This window comes from Lactuca serriola, chromosome 4 (genome assembly GCF_051521515.1).
Source record: "Lactuca serriola cultivar US96UC23 chromosome 4, Lser_US96UC23_V15, whole genome shotgun sequence".
Classification (NCBI taxonomy): domain Eukaryota; kingdom Viridiplantae; phylum Streptophyta; class Magnoliopsida; order Asterales; family Asteraceae; genus Lactuca; species Lactuca serriola.
Genome location: NC_136411.1, coordinates 293,815,381 through 293,836,320, shown reverse-complemented (window position 1 = coordinate 293,836,320; position 20,940 = coordinate 293,815,381).

The following is a 20,940-nucleotide window of genomic DNA, read 5'->3' as shown; positions in this document are numbered from 1 at the left end:
ACCATCCTTTCGCTTTCTCAGATCTTGAGGACCGAAGCTTCTTTTTCGGTTGTCGTCTGTCTGAGGACTGAAACTTCTCTTTTGGTTGCTATGCCTTTGTGGACCGAAACTTTGTTTTCAGTTGTCTTGATTCTAGGGACCGAAACTCTTCTTTCGGTTGTTTTCATTACGTTGAGCGCTAGAAGCTGAGTTTGGTTTTGCATCTTCCTTTGACTTAAAGGACTTTTCATAGCGAATATAATTAGGATTTTGAAATCGCCAAAATTGTTTCCTTTCAGTGAGATTTTTCTTGTATCTCAAATTACATTGATACTTTCTTTCTAAAATATGTTTTGGATTTCTATGGATGTTGGCCTTTTTCTTTGGTGTTTGAGCATGAGTTTCGCTCTTTAGTGAAGAGGTTCCACTTGACGCAATGACCGGTTCGCCTCAAGGAATTTTGGTACCACTTGTGCTTGGCACATCAAAGCATGTAGGTTCATTAAGTGGTTTTGCCAAATACCTACCCTTCACTCTCCATGATGTTTTCTTAGATAGACTTCTGTTTGATCAGCGTTATCAATCGGTGCTGACCAGAAAAACCCATCATAGCCATTAGCATTATCTTCTTCTACCAAAGTTGTCAGTTCGGTTGTCTGTTGCTAATTAACTCCTTTAACTATATAAACTTGATTTGGAGTTGTTTGGACCTTTTAATATATGACAACCTTTTCCTTGAGGACTTTAGTCTTGTTTTTGGATAAACGAGCGAACTCAACAGAATTTTCTGAAATAAGATTTTTGTTGGTTTCGGGTTCGCTTTTGACAAATTCGGAACAATCCACCTCATCTTCTACAAATATTACACTTATATCATCATCCTCATTGAATTCAGAAGTATTTTCAATATCAATTTTATTTTCTGAATTCAACTTCGCATTCAAAGTGTCAAACTTTTGTACAATTTCGGTTTTGATTTTTAATCTGTCATTTTCATCCAACAAATTTTGATCATGTCCTTATGGTCTTTTGACTTTATGAAGGACTCTATTTTGTCAAGACCAATTTTATATAGAGGAGAGATACAATCAGAAGAAACAACGTTTTCACAGTTATAAGCATCGGCATCGATTTCATCCTCCTTTAACTCAAGGAAGGCTAAAATCATACGATGTATCTTCTTCCCTATATGACAATCAAGATGCAATTGAGTAATGTTGAACTATAATGGTTTAGCAATCAAACAAAAAACATTCTGTTGTTTTAAAAGCTTTAAATTATCTCTTTGTAAATAAATTGTTTCATCCCTAAACCTAATCAACTCCTTCTCCATTTTCTCTATCCAGATACGGCTCTCCTCACTCTTCGATGATATTCTGCTGATTTGATCAGTTAGGTTAGAATTTGTGACGCGATTTTGAGTTAAACTACCACTTATAGTAGAAAATTTAGACATTAATTTATTAAGTTCTTTTCATAGTTTGTGATGGGGATATTTAAAGAGACAAGAATGGATTGTACCTTCTTGATCAACTCATCGCATTTGTTGATCTGCTCATTGACAGGTTTCGCTACAAAACACCTGTCTTCTCGCTCTTTCGCTTCGTCTAGCTCCCAATCAGTGGTATAGCATCTCATTTGTGACACCTCAGAGGTCACCATCAGACACTTGCCTGCAACATTCTTTTCTTTCACCAAAAAAGCCCTGCCATGAGTGGGCTTCCTCACTTCTTCATATTCAGAATCTGTAGACCAAACTTCAACACCATCGAACTCATCATCAACATTATTTCCCTACAAAATAAAAGCATTCATAGTGTTATTAGATCCAGCTGTCGTCTTCTTGATTTCCTCCAATCGTCGTATGAGGTTCGCTTCCTCGTCATCATCGTCATTCTTTTCTGACGTCTTTCTCAACATACAATCTTTGGCGAAGTGATTTTTGCCTCCATAGTAGTGACAATTAAAACCTGAGTCACCACCAAGTTTTTCTTCTTTCTTTGGTTCTTCGGTTTGAGAAACACTCTTTGGTTCCTCCTACACTTTCTCGGCACTATAGCTTCCCTGCCAGTTTCGGTTCTTATTAGCTAGGAACCTTCTTCTGATGAACTTCTTGGGATTTGACACCATTAAAGCATAATCTTCATTCGTTAGATCATATTCAGAAAGATCTAAATCTTCTTCTTCTTCAGCAACATTCTTTCCTTTGGAGATTAGAGCCAAAGACCCAATGCCAGAAACCACATTCGTTTCTTTAGTCACTGAACTCTCATGTGACTTTAATATTCATACCAGTTTTGCCAGAGAATAAGCCTTGATTTGTTCGATTGCCTTCACAGTAGACACCGCAGCCATCCATTCGGGTCTAAGGCCATTCATGAATGTGACCTTCTATTCAATGACTTTCCTTTCTATCCCATGCTTTATCATCTTACTAAGGAGATGATTAAAGCGATTGAAGGCTTGAATAAGCGTCTCTTCAGGCTTCTGCTTGAAGTCACCAAATTCTAACAACAATAAAGTTTGGATCGAATGCTCAAGATCTTCATCCGTAGAGTACAAATCCTTCAACCTGCCCCAAATTTCTTTCGTTGTTGTGCATGAGCTAACCAACTGAAACATGTCCGATTGTAAAGCAAACCTTATCATCCTTAAAGCTTTGATGTTGGACTGAAACTTTTCCTTGTCATCTTGGGGTACGTCTTTCACATCATTAACGAGTTGATTGTATTCTTTTTGAGTTTTAACATATCTTGAAGTGCTTGAGTGAGTGAATGGACCTACAGTCACGCCACAGCAGAGTATATAATATAGGAATCATTGTCGTCGATCCTATACTCTTGGAGATATATATTGGGTTTGTCTGAGAATGTAAGTCCCCAATCTGCTTGTGTATCAATCAGATCCAATTGATGGTGTGGAATCCCAATCAATTGGATGATGTCAGATCAAATAGAAGAGAAGGAGAAGAAGAAGATGATGAATCCTGTGATGTATTCAATGACATGAATGATGCTCCTTACATAAGATTCTCTCACACACACAATTCTTCTCTCTAACTTTCTCTCTCCACAATATGCTCTCCTTTCTCTCTCTTCTAGCCTTACACCCACATGCTTCCTCACCCTATATATATGAGACACCAACCGTCCACCCGTGTACGGCCGTCCACAGGTGTGCGGCCGTACATACGAGTACGGCCGTAAACAACCACAAAATTACATATTACATTATAGAAAAATATATTTAACTAGAAAAAAGCAAAGTATAAACCATATTTTTGACCCAACAATCTCCCCCTTGGTTTATAGCTTTCTTTTCTAATTGGCCCAACAAACTCCCCCTAAAAAGTAACTGGCTTAACTTGTTAATCTTCATTGGGAGCTTGGCTTCAGCATTAATCTTCAAATTTCTTCACAGCATCAAGATGAACATAAGAATCTTCAATAAATGACTTTATCTTGAGCAGTTGGGATTTCAGCAGAATTTGACATTGAACGCACATTGGGTGAGGGAGGCCTCTTGTAGAGATTCATGAAAGATAGCGCTTTCAACTTGAGAATCTTCAGAGAGAATATATCAGAGAGCGAAACTTTTGGATCACTTCAGCAGGTTAAAGAATAGCAGCAAATTGATTAAGGAGGCTTCAATGCAATCTGTCACATAATCTTCAAGTGCATCTTGACCTTGCTTTTGGGGTTGAAGGATCGAATGTTTAAAGAATAATCTTCATTTCTTGCTCCTTCGAATGAAAATTCTTCGATGCTCACGAATGAAGCTTCGGCTCAGAAATCTCGATTCAGACTCCATGAGTCTCATCTATATCTGAATTCATTTTTCAAGACAAAACAAAACTAAAATAAAACTTTAGCACACAATATTTTTGGGTTTTTCATATTTTCTGATAAAAATAGAAATAACACTATTTTTTCATTTTTAATTTTCTAATTTTTGTTTGATTTTTGAATTTTTTTGATTTTTGTTTGATTTTTGAATTTTTTTACTTCTCCCCCTAAATTTGTGCATAGAGGAAAACTATGAACAAATTTAACAGAAACAAAAATATTTGGGATCAAAGTTGTGAGACAGCCTGAACTCGTTTATCTGTACCTTCACCTTCATGAATAGATCTGGTCAATTGCTGGTATTGTGGTCCACTTAAACACGAAAGATGTCGACAAACATTTCTAAATAAACCATTTAGCTGACGACGACCATGGGTATTGTTGTCCACTTAAATTAAGCAATGAGATCTACAGGCAACCTCTAAATGCTTCAATTTTAGTTGCACTAAAACTTCCTAAGGACTCCTTACTTTAGGTGAGTAAACAATTATTAAGAACTTCCTAAGGACTCCTTACTTTAGGTGAGTAAACAATTATTAAGGAGGAAGTTAGATTAAGAAATAGGTGCATATGTTGTGTCCCAGGTCGGATCTCTTTCAATCACGTAGAGGGGACACCACATGGCTAACTAGGATAGAGGGATTGAGAGAAAGAATATTGCATATGTTGTGTTCCAGGTCGGATATGTTTCAATCACGAAGAGGAGACAACATATGTCTAACAGATAGAAAGAATTTCATAGATATAAGATGCAAAGAAATAGATTTGCATATGTTGTAGTCCAAGTCGGATCTTTCGATCACACAGAGGAGGCAACATATGACTAACAGTAAGAAAGAAAGAAAATAACTTTCTACAGACCTAATTTATCGGAATTCCCCGGTCGCCCTATCAATACTGGAATTAAGGACAGAATCTGTACACCGAGGAAAAGTTAAGCCACAGTTCTAGATACGGGTTCTCTTAATGTGGCTGGTGGATTCTCATGTATATCTCCCTGCTCAACCTACCCAAGCATCATATAGTCAGGCTAAATGGAACTATCTAGGATACTCAGTGGAGTAATATACCTGATGGAGTCACTTGCCTCTTTTCTAAAGTCTCTGATACCAACTGTAAGTCCCTGATCTGCTTGTGTATCAATCATATCCAATTGATGGTGCGGAATCCCAATCAATTGGATGATGTTAGATTAAATAGAAGAGAAGAAGAAGAAGAAAATGATGAATCTTGTGATGTATTCAATGATATGAATGATGCTCCTTACACTAGATTCTCTCTCACACACAATTCTTCTCTCTAACTTTCCATCTCTACAATATGCTCTCCTTTCTCTCTCTTCTAGCCTTACACTCACATGACTCCTCACCCTATATATATGGGACACCAGTCGTACACCCGTGTACGGCCGTACACACGAGTACGACCGTACACAGCCACAAAATTACATATTACATTATAGAAAAATATATTTTCCTAGAAAAGCAAAGTATAAACCATATTTTCGACCCAACAGAGAATCTTCCATGGACATGATGATGTTTGTTCAAAAACCTGTTTAAGATCAAACTTGTAAATAACATTAGGGTAAGATCAATTATTAAAGAGCTACGTCAATAGTAGATGACGGCTTCTAGCAATATCGATCAAAGCAGAAAAATCCTAAGATCTTCTTCAACAGAAAAGATGTGTATGGATTACATAGTCTCCTGCTCTGATACCAATTGATGAGTTGAAAAATCTTAGATCGATTAGATCTTCAACAGGTTCATCAATAAAACAAACAAACAAAAATTACAAACAAAATATAGAATCAAAATATAGATTAATGATTCAAGAATAGTCATGCCTCAATAAAGCTCAATCAAGAACTTCCACTATAGAGGCGAGCTAGGGTTTGTAGTACAATACTTAGAATAATAAATGTAAGCGATATCTCCAAAGGATGCATGCATGCACCTCAAATACTAAAACACTAATCAAAATAAACACAGTTGGACAGGCCCAAACCGGTAGCAAAACTGGGCTAAGGAGCGAGCCACAGACGCAAGACTTCGGGTCCCAACAAAGAGCCCTTCATGCTAACTAAATATCAAGTGACGTCAGTTATGGGCGTAACCCATGCTATTTGTTGCCTTCTCATTGGCTGAGAGTGAATGAGAAGATCACATGGAATGTTCTTACCATGTGATGTGAAATGAGTTGTTGCCCTGGCCTTGGCTCGCTTAGACCAAGACCAGGTCTTAGCTAAGGTGGTAACGCTTCTGTTGCATTTTCCATTACATTTAACTTGTTCATTAGGTATTGTTAACAAGTCCCTTAGACCAGTAGGCCTCTTCCTTCGTGACATAGCAAAGTTGTTCTGGTCTACTCACAGATACGTGGCAGGTTGCTATTGATAGCCTATGGTGATGGTAGGGCGAAATTGTTGTTGATCGGTGGTTTCATCATTAAGACGGTTCGCCGCCCCTTTCTTTGTATTTAAATCTCTCCCTTCCCTGGCACATCATCCCCACCTGCTATTTTACTTTCTTTACGCTTTTTTTGAAATAAACCTTTTCGTTTTTTCCTCTAAATCCATCCATGGCTACCTCTCGCACTTTGGGAGGGAATCCCACTACTGAAGAGTGGGAATCTTTTCAATTCCGGTTTGGGTTTGTTCTTGGACATGCGGTGCAGATCTTTTTTCCTGATGCTTCTTTGTACAATCCTACTGAGGGTAAATCTGGGATCCCAATCGCCTAGTTCGAGGTAAGTTTGCACTTGCCTATCACTGATTTTTTCAACTTGATCATCCACGAGTATGGGTTTTCAGTAAGAGAGTTGACCCCTGTCGCTATCAAAAAGATAATGGGCTTTTAACGCCTCCACCCAGTCAGGGACTCCAACCCTTTCTTGCCGACGGAGAGTCCCTATTCTTATCTAAGATAAGAAGTCAAAGAAGAATTGGCAATAGAAATTCTTATGGGTGAACAACGATCTCGTGGTACTCAGTTATCCGAGGACTAAGGTGTACGTCGGCCATCCCCTGTATTTTTTGGCGCTGACAAGGAACTGGCTGATGCCCTGGAGAAGATCAGCATCACCGATGATGATTGGCTTGACTATTTCTTAGCCGCCGACGGGATCAGTGCTACTTGGAGGGCTCGTGGGAAGATGCCCAAATTCTATGTTGAGAAAGAGGGTATTTTTTTTTGCTTTTCCTCTCTTCCCCCTCCTCTTCTATATGAAAAGATTGGCAAGATATGTTCGAAGCGGTGCTTTGGCTAAACTGGCATTATTTCTTGTTTTTACCAGGTGTGGAGGAGACTGTTTCTTTGGAGAAAGCTCTTCAGAGTCTATTTCACAGCAAGCTTCATGTTCGCGACGTTGATCTGGTGGAGGCTCCTCCACCTGCTTTTTCTGGCCTAGACTTCCGGCGACTGCTGGATCTAACAATGTGATCGATGCTGGTGACGATCCGTACTCATAGGACGTTGTCATCACTGGTGCTTCTCAAAAGGATCCTACACCGTCCGAGTCTCCGAGGAGTCTTTGTTAGGTTAAAAGGCGTTTTGTACTCTTGCAAGCCTCTTCCGGCGATCGAACTGAGGTATATAGCATCGGGACCCTCTACGTAAGAAGCATAATTTGAGTCTCTTATTGGGGGGTTCTAAAGATTCCAACTGTGCCCCAGATGAAAGTCCTCCGAAACTGCTGGAGGGGGTACAAACCAGGGTGACTGAACCACCATGTCATACGGGAGAAAGAAGCATCGAGAAAACCAGCCTCGTTCCCATAATTGGAAGGAGTTAGGACAAAGAATTGGTCTTCGCCTCCTCACGGTCTTGCCTCCACCTCTTCAGGTAAAACCACAACCACTCCCCTACTAATTGTCTCTCATTTGGATGCTTATAAGCCAGCTTCGGGACTAACTGCCCATGATCTTGTCTCTGATCATGACATCGCTCTCAACTGGTGTCAGCATTCATATCCTCCTACCACGAATAAGGCCCTAAGTGTCCTGTCTGACGAGCATATGGCTGATTTCTTGCATTATGTTGTTGCCCAAGTTTCATCTTATTAAATCGTAGCCGCCGAACGCATCTCTGAGATAAAGGCCATCCAGCCCGATTTGGACAGTAGGGGTGATAAATGTGAAGAATTGAAGGCCTAAGTGGCAAAGTTGTAGGCCGATAAGAGCGACTTGGGGGCTAGACGGGAGGCGGTGTGTCTTGAGAGGGCGAGTTTGGTGTATCAAGCGGCAAAACTGGGGGGGTGAGGTGGAGGGCTTGAACAATCGTGTGAGCTCCTGTCATTGGAGAACACTAGTCTGAGCAAGTGGGTGGCATAGCTGGAGGTTGATCTGGTGACCGAGAACGCCGCAAAGGGAGCACCGGAGAGGGATATTTCTTAGATTCTTATCGACAGGCTCAGTCAGGTTGTGGATAGGTTGATTGAAAGTCCGCAATTCCTCCAAGGCTTGGTTCTTATGAACGAAGCTTGTGTCACCGCAGGTGTGGAGCAGGGTAAGAAGATAGCCTGGGAGCAGGTGTCTGTCGAGGAGGTCGACCCGAAGTCGGAGGAGAATGTGGTAGCCAGGACTCGAGAGATGGAAGACGTCCTAGTGACTTTCATGGAGACGGACTTTGTTGGATATCTTTACTTGGGCGCCCTGGATGTGGTTGGGGTTCGAAATCTCTTTCAGGAGTCTTAGAATGAGGAATCTTTCCCCGGTGATAATAACATTTCTGTTGGTAAGTAGCTTTTGTGTTTGGCATGTTTGGATGTAACTTTATTGAACAATTTTCTCTATTTCTTGCTTTATTTTTTGTATTTGCTGCCCTTAGGGGCAGCTGAATGTCCGGTAGTCCGGCGACGTTGACAATATTTAGTTTGTATTTGTGGGTTCGAATGCTTGCTATTACCGCACATATTATTTTATTTTCTTCATGTATGGCTTGTGTTGGCCATCACATGGTATTTACACTAGGTTTGCGTACACCCCTGGTGAGAGTTCACTTGCTAGTGAACTCTTTTTGCTTCACTAAAGCTAGAATTTGAGTGATTTGTTCTAATCTGCTGGTTAAAGACCCTGGGTGTAGCCAAGATTATCATCTTGAGGCTCACCCAATTTTTTTCCCTTTTGTTTTGCTTCATGTGTTGTTTATGTTGGCCATCACATGGTATTTACTCAGGGTTTGCTTACACCCGTGATCAGATTTCTCTTGCTAGTGAACTCTTTTTGCTTTATTGAAGCTAGTCTATGAGAGATTTGTTCTAATCTACTGCTTAAAGACCCTGGGTGTAGCCAAGATCATCATCTTGAGGCTCACCCAGTTATGTTTTTTATGTTCATGGAAGGTTATGACCCTTCTACACTCATGTCACATGTTTTAGATTGATGAACATGTTTTGGGAGGAAGTTTATAAGCCTTTCTAATATAAATTCCCTGGTTGCCTCCTTGTAACAATTTTTCTTGTGTGACGTTGGATGAGCAGTCCTTGTTGTCACATGGTAACCTACACAGCCTCTTTAGATTTGGATATAAGGAGCATTTGAATTGCCCATTCTTATTTACTCTAGTTTTTCTTAGAGCAAAATATAATTGAAAATAGTAAAGTAATTCATGTTGATTACATTTACATACTAAAATGAACACTCAATGTGTTAGCTAGCACTGGTGCTACCTTTAACACCTATTTTAAGAGTAGAAGTGGCGCAGGCTCTGCGCATTCCACGTTCTTGGAATGGCACGCCTGTCTTGAGCTTCTAGGACATAGGCACCATTCTTATGTGCTTCTATGACTTTGTATTACCCTTACCACGTGACACTGAGTTTCGCCAATGGTTCAGCATGGCTAGACTCAATTTTTTTTAGTACCCATTCTCCAACTTTGAATTTCTTGCCCTGTACTTAGTGGTTGTAATAGCTCTCAGTCCGTGACTTATACAGTGCTTGGTCCATCCGTGCTACCTCACGTTTCTCGTCAAGAATATCCAGGTCTTGGCGCTGCCCTTCCTCGTTGGCTACGTCCTCGAAGCTCTCTATTCGCAAGGAGGCATCGATTATTTCCAATAGGAGGACCGCTTCCATCCCATAGGTTAGACTGAAGGACATTTCTCCCGTGCTTGACCTTGTTGTGGTGCGATAGGACCATAACGTTGTTGGGACATCATCCACCCAGGCGGACTTTGATCTGAGTAGTCGTTTCTTTAAACCATTGACTATAGTTTTGTTGGATATCTCCATCTACCCGTTGGCCTAAGGATGTGTACTGAAGTGAACCGGCGGTGGATTTTCTTGTCCTCACACCATTCCGTGAAGGGACTTCCTTCAAACTAAATGTCGTTGTCACTTATGAGGATCCTAGGAGTTCCAAACCGAGCCAAGATGTTCTTTGTCATGAACTTTATCATCTGCCTGCCAGTGACAGTGGCCAGTGGTTCCGTGTAACGATGTGATAATTTAAAACAATTTTTCATTTTCCAAACATAAAAAGTCTCACATAAATCATCTCAAAACACAAGTGTATCAAACGTTATCACAGAAAAACATATCCCAAAATCTCAAATACAAAATACTTTGTCAGTGTGTACAAATCATGTTGACGCCTTCCTGCAATCCTCGCTAGTACCTGAAACACATATCACATAACAAGGTAAGCATAGATGCTTAGTGAGTTCCCTAAAATACTACATACAACACATAATCCACTCGAGGCTATAACTCTATGAGACCTTCCGGTCAATGTGTCTCAGGGCCTTCCAGTCCCACAATCTAAGTAGACCTTCCGGTCCTACTCTGTCGACCTTCCAGTCCATACCATATTGACCTTTCGGTCCATACTCTGTTGATCTTCCGGTCCATACCATACAGAACATATACATATCACATAGAAGCATATATCACATACTCGTCATAGCACATAATACCTTTAGGTCAGACATAATTATCCTTCTAGGTAAGGTATAGTGAGAAGACTCACCTCGTATGATGTCTAGTATACTCTTGTTCTTCATAATATCTCCTCCTATCAAAATGATAATATCTCTTATCAATACTCTCTTTTTGTCCTCAACTCTCAAGAATGGGTAGAAGACCATTCTACCCCTCCCTGACCTCTCTTGAATCAGTTTGACCAAAACCCTAAGGTTAACGGAAGTCAACTCTAGTCAACGACCCAACTTTGACCAGACTCGTCGAGTGCACTCGGGTGACTCGGCGAGTCCATGCGTGTCCTCTGAATCCTCCAAAGGCCTCACTCAACTTGCCGAGTTAACCTTTCACTCGACGGGTTACCACTGATCACGAATCGCAGGGCAACCTGATCCGACTCGTCAAGTCCTCTCATGAACTCTGCGAGGTTCTTCCATGACAATACTCAATTGACCTTCTAAGGTGAGATCTGCTTCTCTAACTTATAGATCTGGCCTCCTAGCACTCAAAAGTCACGTAAAGGTTCAATCTTTATTTCCATGCACCACACATCTTGCACTATTTGATAAAATAACCCTTATAATGGTCTCTTAGGCTTAATACTCTTATGTGACTGCATAAAGCTAGGCTGTTAGGACTCAATGGACCTCTCAAGGTCCATATCTAATGCCTATGCCACAAAGGGACACCACATACTCCATATCTCAACTAAAAAGGGGGCAAGGAAACCTTAGATTCATGAGATCCACTATATACGCGAAAATAGGCATTGAGTCAAACCTCAAACAGCAACCTTTTATGAGGTGATAGTAGATCTGAGCTCCCCATTTAGCCTAGCTTGAATCCTTTCGTTCCTTCTATTAAGAATGCACAAATGGTGATGAAATTAGCTCCTTCCCTCACTCTCTATGCTCTCTGGTTCGTTTAGGGTTTCTCAAGGGTGTGTGGCCGCAAATGAAGGCCATAAGCACCCTTAAATAGGGTGTAGGCCCAAAGATTTAGGGTTTCTGTCCACAGCGCGGACTGGTCGAGTAGACTTGCTGACTCGTCGAGTATATTCATTAATTCGAGTCATCAGTTGTGTTCCTACTCGATGAGTTTATGCGTCAACTCGTCGAGTCCCTCTTCTTAACTCAAAAATAAATACTTAAAGTATGATACCTGGAAATCCGGATGTTATAATTCTCCCCCACTAGAGCCAGATTTCTCCTTCGAAGTCTAATTCAACAAACATCTCTGGATGCTGCTCCCGCATCTCCGCCTCCGGATCCCAGGTCAGCTCGGACCCCTTCCGATGTTGCCACTAGACCTAAACCAGGGGCTCCTCCTTATTCCTAAAAACCTTGATCTTCCGATCCAAGATCGCAATCGGCCTCTAAATGTAATTTAGGCTGGCATCCACCTGAATAACCTCTAGCGGCACTAGAGCCGTCTCATCGGCTATACACTTCCTCAACTAGGATACGTGGAAGGTATCATGGATCTGAGTCAACTCCTCGGGTAGCTCTAAACGGTATGCTACCTTGCCTACTCTGGCAATCACCCTGAAAGGACCAATGTATCGGGGCCGCAGTTTGCCCCTCTTCCTGAACCGGATCACTCCTTTCAAGGAGATACCTTCAGGAGTACAAAGTCTCCAACTTGAAACTCAAGCTCGGATCGTCGTCTATCCGCATAACTCTTCTGGCGACTTTGTGCCGTCAGTAACCTCTGTCTGACCTGCTGAATTTGCTCTGTCGTCTTAAGCACTATCTCAGTGCTACCCATCACTCGTTGCCCTACCTCTCCCTAACAGATGGGGTTCCGACACTTCCTCCCATATAAGAGCTCAAAGGGAGGCATACCAATACTCGAATGGTGGCTGTTGTTCTAAGAAAACTCAGCCAAAGGTAGGTATGTGTCCCAACTTCCACCGAAGTCCATAACACATGCTGGTGTTCGGCCTTAACCCGGTTACAGGTCAAACACCTGTCTACTACCCACACAACATCCCTCTTCGTGCAGGGCCACCAATTATCTCTCTTCAGGTCCAAATACATCTTAGTGGCCCCGGGATGGATCGAGAATCTCAATCTATGCACCTCCTCCATCCGTATGCTACGTGTTCAGCCCGCATAAAGCAACCAAACCCGACCTCGAAAGGTCATAAGCCCTCGACTATCGGTAACAACCCTGGATACCTGCCCAGTCACCCGCTCTCTCTTGCGGTTCTTTGGTCTCATAGCCTCTGCCTGGGCATCTCGAATAGTATCCAACACTGGAGTCATAACCATCATCCTGAAACATATGTCTCGAATCGGTGCACTCATCGCCCTGCGGCTCAAAGCATTGGCTACAATGTTAGCCTCACCCTGGTGGTACAGGATCTCACAGTCATAATCCTTTATCATATCCAACCATATCCTCTGGCGCATGTTCAGATTGTGCTGATCCATCAGATACTTCAAACTCTTATGTTCCATGCATATGGTACACCGAACCTCATATAAATAATGGCACCATATCTTGAGGGTGAACACTACTGCCCCCAAGTCTAGATCGTGGGTGGGATACCTCGTCTCATGAGGCTTCAGTTTCCTCAATGCGTATGCTATCACATGCCCTCTCTGCTTAAGCACCGCACCCATCCCCGATATAGACGTGTCATAATACTACACAAAATCCTCCATTCCCTCCAGAAGGACTAACACCGCACCCATCCCCGATATAGATGTGTCTCAAACGAGGTCTGCTGTTCTGGACCCCAAGCAAAAGCCATGCCCTTCCGGGTCAACCTGGTTAGGGGAACGACAATCTTGGAGAAATCCCTAATAAACCTCTGATAATAGTCGGCCAACCCTAGAAAACTCCTGATTTCAGTGGGGGGTTTCGGCACCACCCAACTCATAACAGCCTCAATCTTGGCCGGATCGACCGCTATCCCATTCTGATTAACGAGATGCCCTAAGAACTGCACCTCTCGTAACTAGAAATCACACTTGGAGAATTTAGCTTAAAGCCTCTCCGATCTCAACACTCCAAGGATCTCCCTCAGATGCTCCTCATGCTGCTCTCTGCATCTCGAATACACTAAAATATTATCGATGAATACAATCACCGATCGATCCAACATCGGCCTGCATACTCAGTTCATGAGATCCATGAACGCTATTGGAGCATTGGAGAGCCCAAAAGGCATCACCACGAACTTGTAATGCCCATAACGAGTCCTAAACGCCGTCTTCTAGATATCCTCATCCCTCACTCTCATCTGGTGATATCCAGACCTCAAGTCTATCTTGGAGCGCCAAGATGCTCCCTGCAACTGATCGAACAGATCATCGATCCTCGGCAGGAGATAACGGTTCTTGACCGTCAACTTGTTCAACTCACGGTAATCGATGCACATCTGGTGTGAACCATCCTTTTTCTTGACAAAAAGGATCGACGCTCCCCACGGCAAGCTACTCGGTCGGATGAATCCCTTCCCCAACAGCTCCTGAAGCTGCGAAGATAACTCCTGCATCTCTGGTGGCGCAAGGCGATAGCGTGCCTTGGTAATAGGCGCCTCCCCCAGAACCAAATCGATGCGAAACTCCACCTGCCTCTCATGAGGCACACCCGAAAACTCCTCGGGGAAAACGTCCGAAAATGCTCGCACTATTGGAACCTCACCGACAGAACTCGGCCTCCTGGTGGTAACTCATGTATCCATCACATAGGCTATAAACCCTCTACAGTTGTGCTACAGACTCTGTCTCGCTCTAGCTGCCAAGCAAAATGTTGACCTACATTGGGCACCCTCTCCATATACCGTCAGCACTCCCCCACTAGGGTCTCGAATCGTCACCATCTAACGCTGTAACATCCGGATTCCCAGGGATTTTATTTTAACCTTTTATTTTGAGTTATAGAGAGAGACTCAACGAGTTGATGCCTAGACTCGTCGAGTAGGATCGCGATTAGCTGACAGGATTAATGAATGGACTCGACGAGTTAGCTAGGTGACTCGACAAGACTGTGTTGGCGGCAGAAACCCTAAATCTTTGGGCTTGTTCCCTATTTAAAGGCCTTTATTGCCTTCATTTGCGGCCACTACACCCCTGAGAAACCCTAGAGAGCATAGAGAAAGCTTGTAGTGCAAGAGGAGGGATAATTCATCATTCTTTCTTGTGTTTTAGCAAAGGGAAGGAAGGATTTCGAGCTAGGCTGACTTGTAGGACTCAAATCATCCATCATTTCGTTCAGAGTTGCTGTGGGAGGTAAGGATTCATGTCTATCTTCATTTGAGTAATAGATTTTATGAATCTCGGGTTTCTTCTCTTCACTTTTGGTAAGAGATCTAGTGTGTGTGATGTCCCCTTGTGACAATATTATCAGATCTATACCTTAAGAGGTCCAGAGAGTCCCTATTCTTTAGCTTTATGAAATCCTTTATGAGATTTGGGGCCTAGGTTATCATATTAAGGGTTATTTTGGCATATAGAGATGATAATGTGATGCATGGGCCTAAAGTTCGAACCTTTACATGAATTTTGGGTGCTAGAAGGTTAGATCTACTAATTAGAGAAGTAGATCTGACCTCAGAAGATCGTTTGAGTGTTGCCATGGAAGGAACTTGCCAAGTCCATAAGGTGACTCGACGAGTCGAGTACGGTTGCCCCGCGATTCATGACCAGTAGTAACCCGTCGAGTGGAAGGTTCGCTCCACGAGTCGAGTGAGGTTTAGATAGACCCAGAGGACGCGTTTGGACTCACCAAGTCACCTATTCGACGAGTCTGGTCAAAATTGACTGTTGACTTCTGTTGACTTTTTAGGGTCTAGTCAATGTTTGACCTTTTGAGCCATTGGAGGGGTAAAATGGTCTTTTACCTTCTTGAGAGAACTTAGAAAGGGTATATCCTAGCCTTAGAGAGTCGTATTGATTAGAGCAATTATTTTATGTGTTTAGGCGGAGGCTAGATCAATATTTCCGAGTTCGAGATTTACCGAGTTACCCGAGGTGAGCCTTCTCACTTTACTTTACCTAGAGTGGTAATAAGAGTTATGTGATAGAGTATGTTTGTAACACCCCGATTCGTAGGTATTGATTTAAATAAGAATTTTTTGGTTTTAAGTCCTACTCGACATGTTGGTTGCCCTACTCATCGAGTAGCAGCAGGGTGGGATCGCGTGTTTAGTGACCTACTCGCCGAGTCCATGAAGGGACTCGATGAGCAGGAGCTGGCAGTTGAAACCCTAAATCTCGGGGTTTTTCACCCTATTTAAAGAGGCTTAAGCCTCCCTTGGCCTCTTTGCAGTCCATGAGAGCTCATGGCAACCCCAATTTGTGTGGTGCTTCATTCTTGTGTGTTTTAAGCTTTAGAAAGAAAGTTTTTGGAAAGGAAGAGCTTGGAGGGCAAGACACTAGGAGCAAGGAAGGTGTGGGAATCAGAAATCTACTTTAGTTAGCATCATTTGGAGGTATTAAGTTGTCACCTTTACCTCATTTTCCTTCTAGACCTCATTTGGTTGAGATCTAGGGTTTTTATGGTTTGATTGTGATGATATTGTGGGGTAGGAGCTAGATCTGAAGTCGTAACTTCAGATATGGACCCTTCTTGGGTCCAAGAGTCATAAAGCTCCGAGTTTGACCATGTATGAAGCTTTCCTTGAGTATGAAACCCCATTGTGAGCTTGGATTTGTCATTAAGAGCCTTTTTAGCTGTGCATGCACGTAAAGTTTGCAACTTTACGTGAAAAGCATGTCTTAGGAGCTTGGATCTGCAATTTGGAGCCATTGCATGGATTAAAAGAGTCTGTATGGCTTAAGGACTGAAGGAACTCGGCAAGTCGCAAGGTCGACTCAGCGAGTCATATGGAGATAGGCCTGGAGCCGATGAGTTGGATGAACAACTCAGCGAGTCCAATGAAGATTTCCATAGAACTCGACGAGTTGTATGAACAACTCGGTGAGTTGGTTGAAGTTTCCCCAATTTGTTTATGCGTGTGTAACCGTCGATTTGCAAGAAAGAACCTCGACGAGTGGCCTTAGAGTTCGATTGTAAACCAAAGGAACTCAATGAGTCACTCCGGTGACTCGGCGAGTGGACAAGTACTTCAAGGAAATCGGCGAGTAGCCGAGGGTACTCGGTGAGTAAGGGTCAACATGGACTGTTGACCTTAACTAAGGACTTTGACTTTGACCAAGGGTGGACTAGTTGGTTTATGGAGTACCTTGAAAGGTTTGGAACTGATGGGTATGATTGTATTATGGTAATAGGTGGTGGAGGTTTTACCAGTGATCCGAGATTTGGAGTTCATCTATCGGGTCGACATCTACAAAGTGAGCTACGCTCACTATATCAAAAGGGTCTAAGGCACTAAGGCCGACCCTTTAGTTGTTATGGTTATGATATGATATATGTGATTATGATCTGATAGATCGAAATCAGGATAGACAGTATGTTATGTTTTTATGATCCTTAGGGATTGGTATGTTAGTGGCCTGCTAGGCCTGTGCTCTAGTTATGAGAGATTGCTATGATTGATGATCCATAAGATAAATATATTTGATTTCTACATATGCTAGTATATGTTAGTTATGCGGACATGATTATTTGCTTGTTGGTTGGGTTGAGGCGGTCATGCTTTGTGCTGAAGGCCAACATACCCTATGAGCGGTCCGGGAAGACTATAGGCCCACGTGGCGGTCCAGTCACGCCGAAGGCTCGATATAGATTCAGTTAGTCTATAAGCCCTGTAGGGCAGTCCAGTCAGGTCAATGGCCTAGAATGCATGTTGATTGATTGATTATTACTGATATGATATTAACAGTGTGGTATTTGTATTTTGGGGGTAGCTAACTAAGCCCTCGGGCTTACAGTTTACAGTTATTGATTCAGGTACTTCGGGAGATCATGGCAAGGCGAAGGCGTGACCATACCGCTCCTCATCCTTATGATCTGACTTTTGGGACACTCTAATTGAATAATGATTTGAAAACATTTTTGTAGACAAACTTATTGGGGTCTTATTTATGATTGAAAAGTTTAAATTTATCATAAAATTTATGGATGTTACAAGTTGGTATCAGATCTTTGGTTTGAGCGAATTGGAGGAACACTCGTGTCAATCCAGCCTCAAATCAAGAGAATGTTCGGAAGATAATTTTTTTTTAAAATAGTTTTCAAAATAAAGGATGGAGGATGTAGAAGGTACGATCAGCCGAAGCCGTAAGTAAACCCCAACTTACCATACAGTTATTTGATATTAGAACAGCATGCTAGTGCTAGGCTAGGGATCTTCAGGAATCGCATAATAGGTTGTCCTGATTATATGATGCCTACTAGCCTAGGGTTTCTTGTATATGGAATTGACATCATTATTGTAGTTGTTAGTGTAGGCATCACGGTTGTGCATAATCAAGATCTTATAGCCTTAGAATGTTTGATTCAGTCTTCAGATAGGATCCGGTATTCGAAGGTCTATTGGGTCCAGTGTTATGTGCGGCTAGCATGCACTAGCGCTGCAGGGTTGATGGAAGTTTCATGGATGTGTGAGTTGTGGGAGCAGCCAGGTCAATTGCGAGATAGGCAATGCTCCCCTAGGAGCGAGGGTTGAGCGCATATTATGTTGAGACAAATATGGGTAGCTGTGGAAGGTAGTATAGGCCCATACTAGTGAAAGCACAAGACCCACACACGTAGCAAGGAAGTCACAACCCCTAGGGTTTGTGGGTTTTGGTCTCCCGATATTATGTTGTTTATCTGATGTCTTGAGTGTATCTTTCAGTATGGTGGTGACGAGATGTTTTGCTGCTGGGTCTGGATCAGGATCCGGATCCGGATCAGGGCCAGGGTCGGGAGACGGAGGGTCAGCGGTGCCGGTACCACTTGAGCCCGTGATTCAAATAGGGACACAGGAGTTGGATGCTAGGATCCGGGAGATTTTGCACGATGAGGTCGTTGCATCCTTTCAAGCGCAGCTACCGGAGATGTTTAGGTCAATTAAGACCGTGATGGTCGAGTATTTTGATGAGCGATATGCAGCTCTAGCTGAGACAGCGACCGTTGCAGCCACATCGGCTGTAATTACAGCAACGATTGGAGGAGGATTCGGCCGGGCTTTCCAGTACTGGGACTTCAATAACACGAAGCCCCCGAAATTTGATGGTACACAAGATGCGATCAGGCCTATGAGGTGGTTGTCTGACGTGGAGGGCTATTTCTTCATGTGTTCATGTCTTGTTGACCAGAAGGTCAGGTGTGCCCTGAACCTGTTGAGAGAAAAACTTGGAGACACACTTGAACAAACGTTAGAACAAGTAAGTTGCGGAATAGTTAATCTCTAAGGATCTAAAAGCTCAACAATAATAAAGTTAGATAGTTAGATACTTAGATAGTTAGATAGTTAGTTGCGGAAAGTAAAGAAAGATAAATGACAAAAGTTATATCAAGAATACACTTAAACTGATTCATAACAAGGAATGCATTCACTCCAAGTTAGTAAGCGAGATCAAGTTTAGTGATTAAGTCTAGAATACTTGCTCTGAAGAGAGGTTATGTTCCAGTAGCAGTTTGAGTGTGAAGAGTAATAAGATAGATAACTGATGAAGATAAGAAAGATGATTGAATGAGAAATCTTGTGTATTGAGAAGTTAAGAGTTTTCACACTCACATATATCACAAGTACTTAATACATAAGAAAGAGTCTCTATTTATAGAGATTAGAAAAGAACTACTCTATGAGTAGCCATGCAATGCATGCTGAACAATAGAGTGAATTACATAGTAAAAGGAATAACTAAGACTACGGATAGGAAAGACTTGAAGACTCTGGATGCTGATATGGTTGCTGATGGAGAATGGTTGTGGTTATAGTTGTAGAGATTGACTCCGGGTGCTGTATTGGTTGTGAGTACTGAACCGTTGCGGTAGTTAAGTTCAAGAGGGTCACTTTTATGTTTCAACAATTTCCCCCTAAGTGACCTCTTTAACATAGGTTCAGTTATCAAGTTTGAGAAACTTGATCAAAATCCACCAAAATTTTCTAACATTTTCCAGCCACATGATTCTTCTGGAGATCTCAAACTTGACTTCAGCAGTAGTGTGCTTTGATTTTTCTACTGCGGTCTTGCAGATGTCAAGTTGCTTCTTGGGCAGGCGATGCATGGCATTCATCGGAATGAAATATTTTACATTGTCTGTCTTCCGTTTGAATATGATGCCAAGTTCTGGGAAGTTGGTTGCGCCTAGAGATCTTTCTTCATAACCTTCTGTAAGCATTGACACTGGTTCAAGTGGTGGAAGGTCGAATTTCTTGAGGATAGTGGGGTGGATGTCCGCATCAATCTTCGCAAAGTCATAGACAATGTCCTTAAGGAAGGATTTGGCTTTGTCGAGAGCTATATGCATCTTAGGATGTTTCTCTGCCTTGTTCTGAAAAACTATGGCAATGAGAAATATTTCGTCAGGGTTCATGCAGGGGAAGTCTGCCTGGGTGCGGATGTAATCATGCTCTCTTCTGGTCAGAGTGAATTGAGAAAAGTCTGCTTTCATAAACTTCCGCATCTTGTAGTTCTTCACTACGGATGGTCTATCATTAGACCAAATGTTTTCAACTGAAGAGCCATGCTTTGCATAGAAGCGAGTCAGTCTTTCGAATTCCATTGGCAGACGCTTGTGATCAGGAAGACTGCGGTCGAAGGAGTCAAAAACAACAAAATACTTGGCATTAGGAGAAATTGGAATATCCCAATAACCATCGGATGGTGGTTCAGCAGATGTGAGGTGGGGAGTGTAGTCTTCATCAAGTAGCCTGCGGAGAGGATTGACCCATGAGTTGATCAATGATTCATCAATCATAGTGTCAAAACCGCATTCTCTCCATACAATTTCGGCTAACTTGGCTGCTTTCCGGTCATGTTTCCTTTGGGCAGTAGCAAGAGAGTCTAAAGAGCTTTCTAAAGACATATGTTCCTCAAGATTCTTTAGGTGAGGAGGATTTACAGGTCTGTTTAGGGTCGTTTTGGGTGATGAGTAGGGAGATGGAATATTTTGAGATGGTGGAGGAGAGGGCTGCGGAGTGGGAATTTTGTTTGTGGTGATTGGAGGACTCTGACGTATGGATGTATTTGAGCGATCGCTTTCTTTATCACTTCCCCCTCTTGAGGAATGCAACCCTTGTGCTTCCTCAATCCATTGTTTGAGTCCATCAACTTTGGCACAAACCTCAA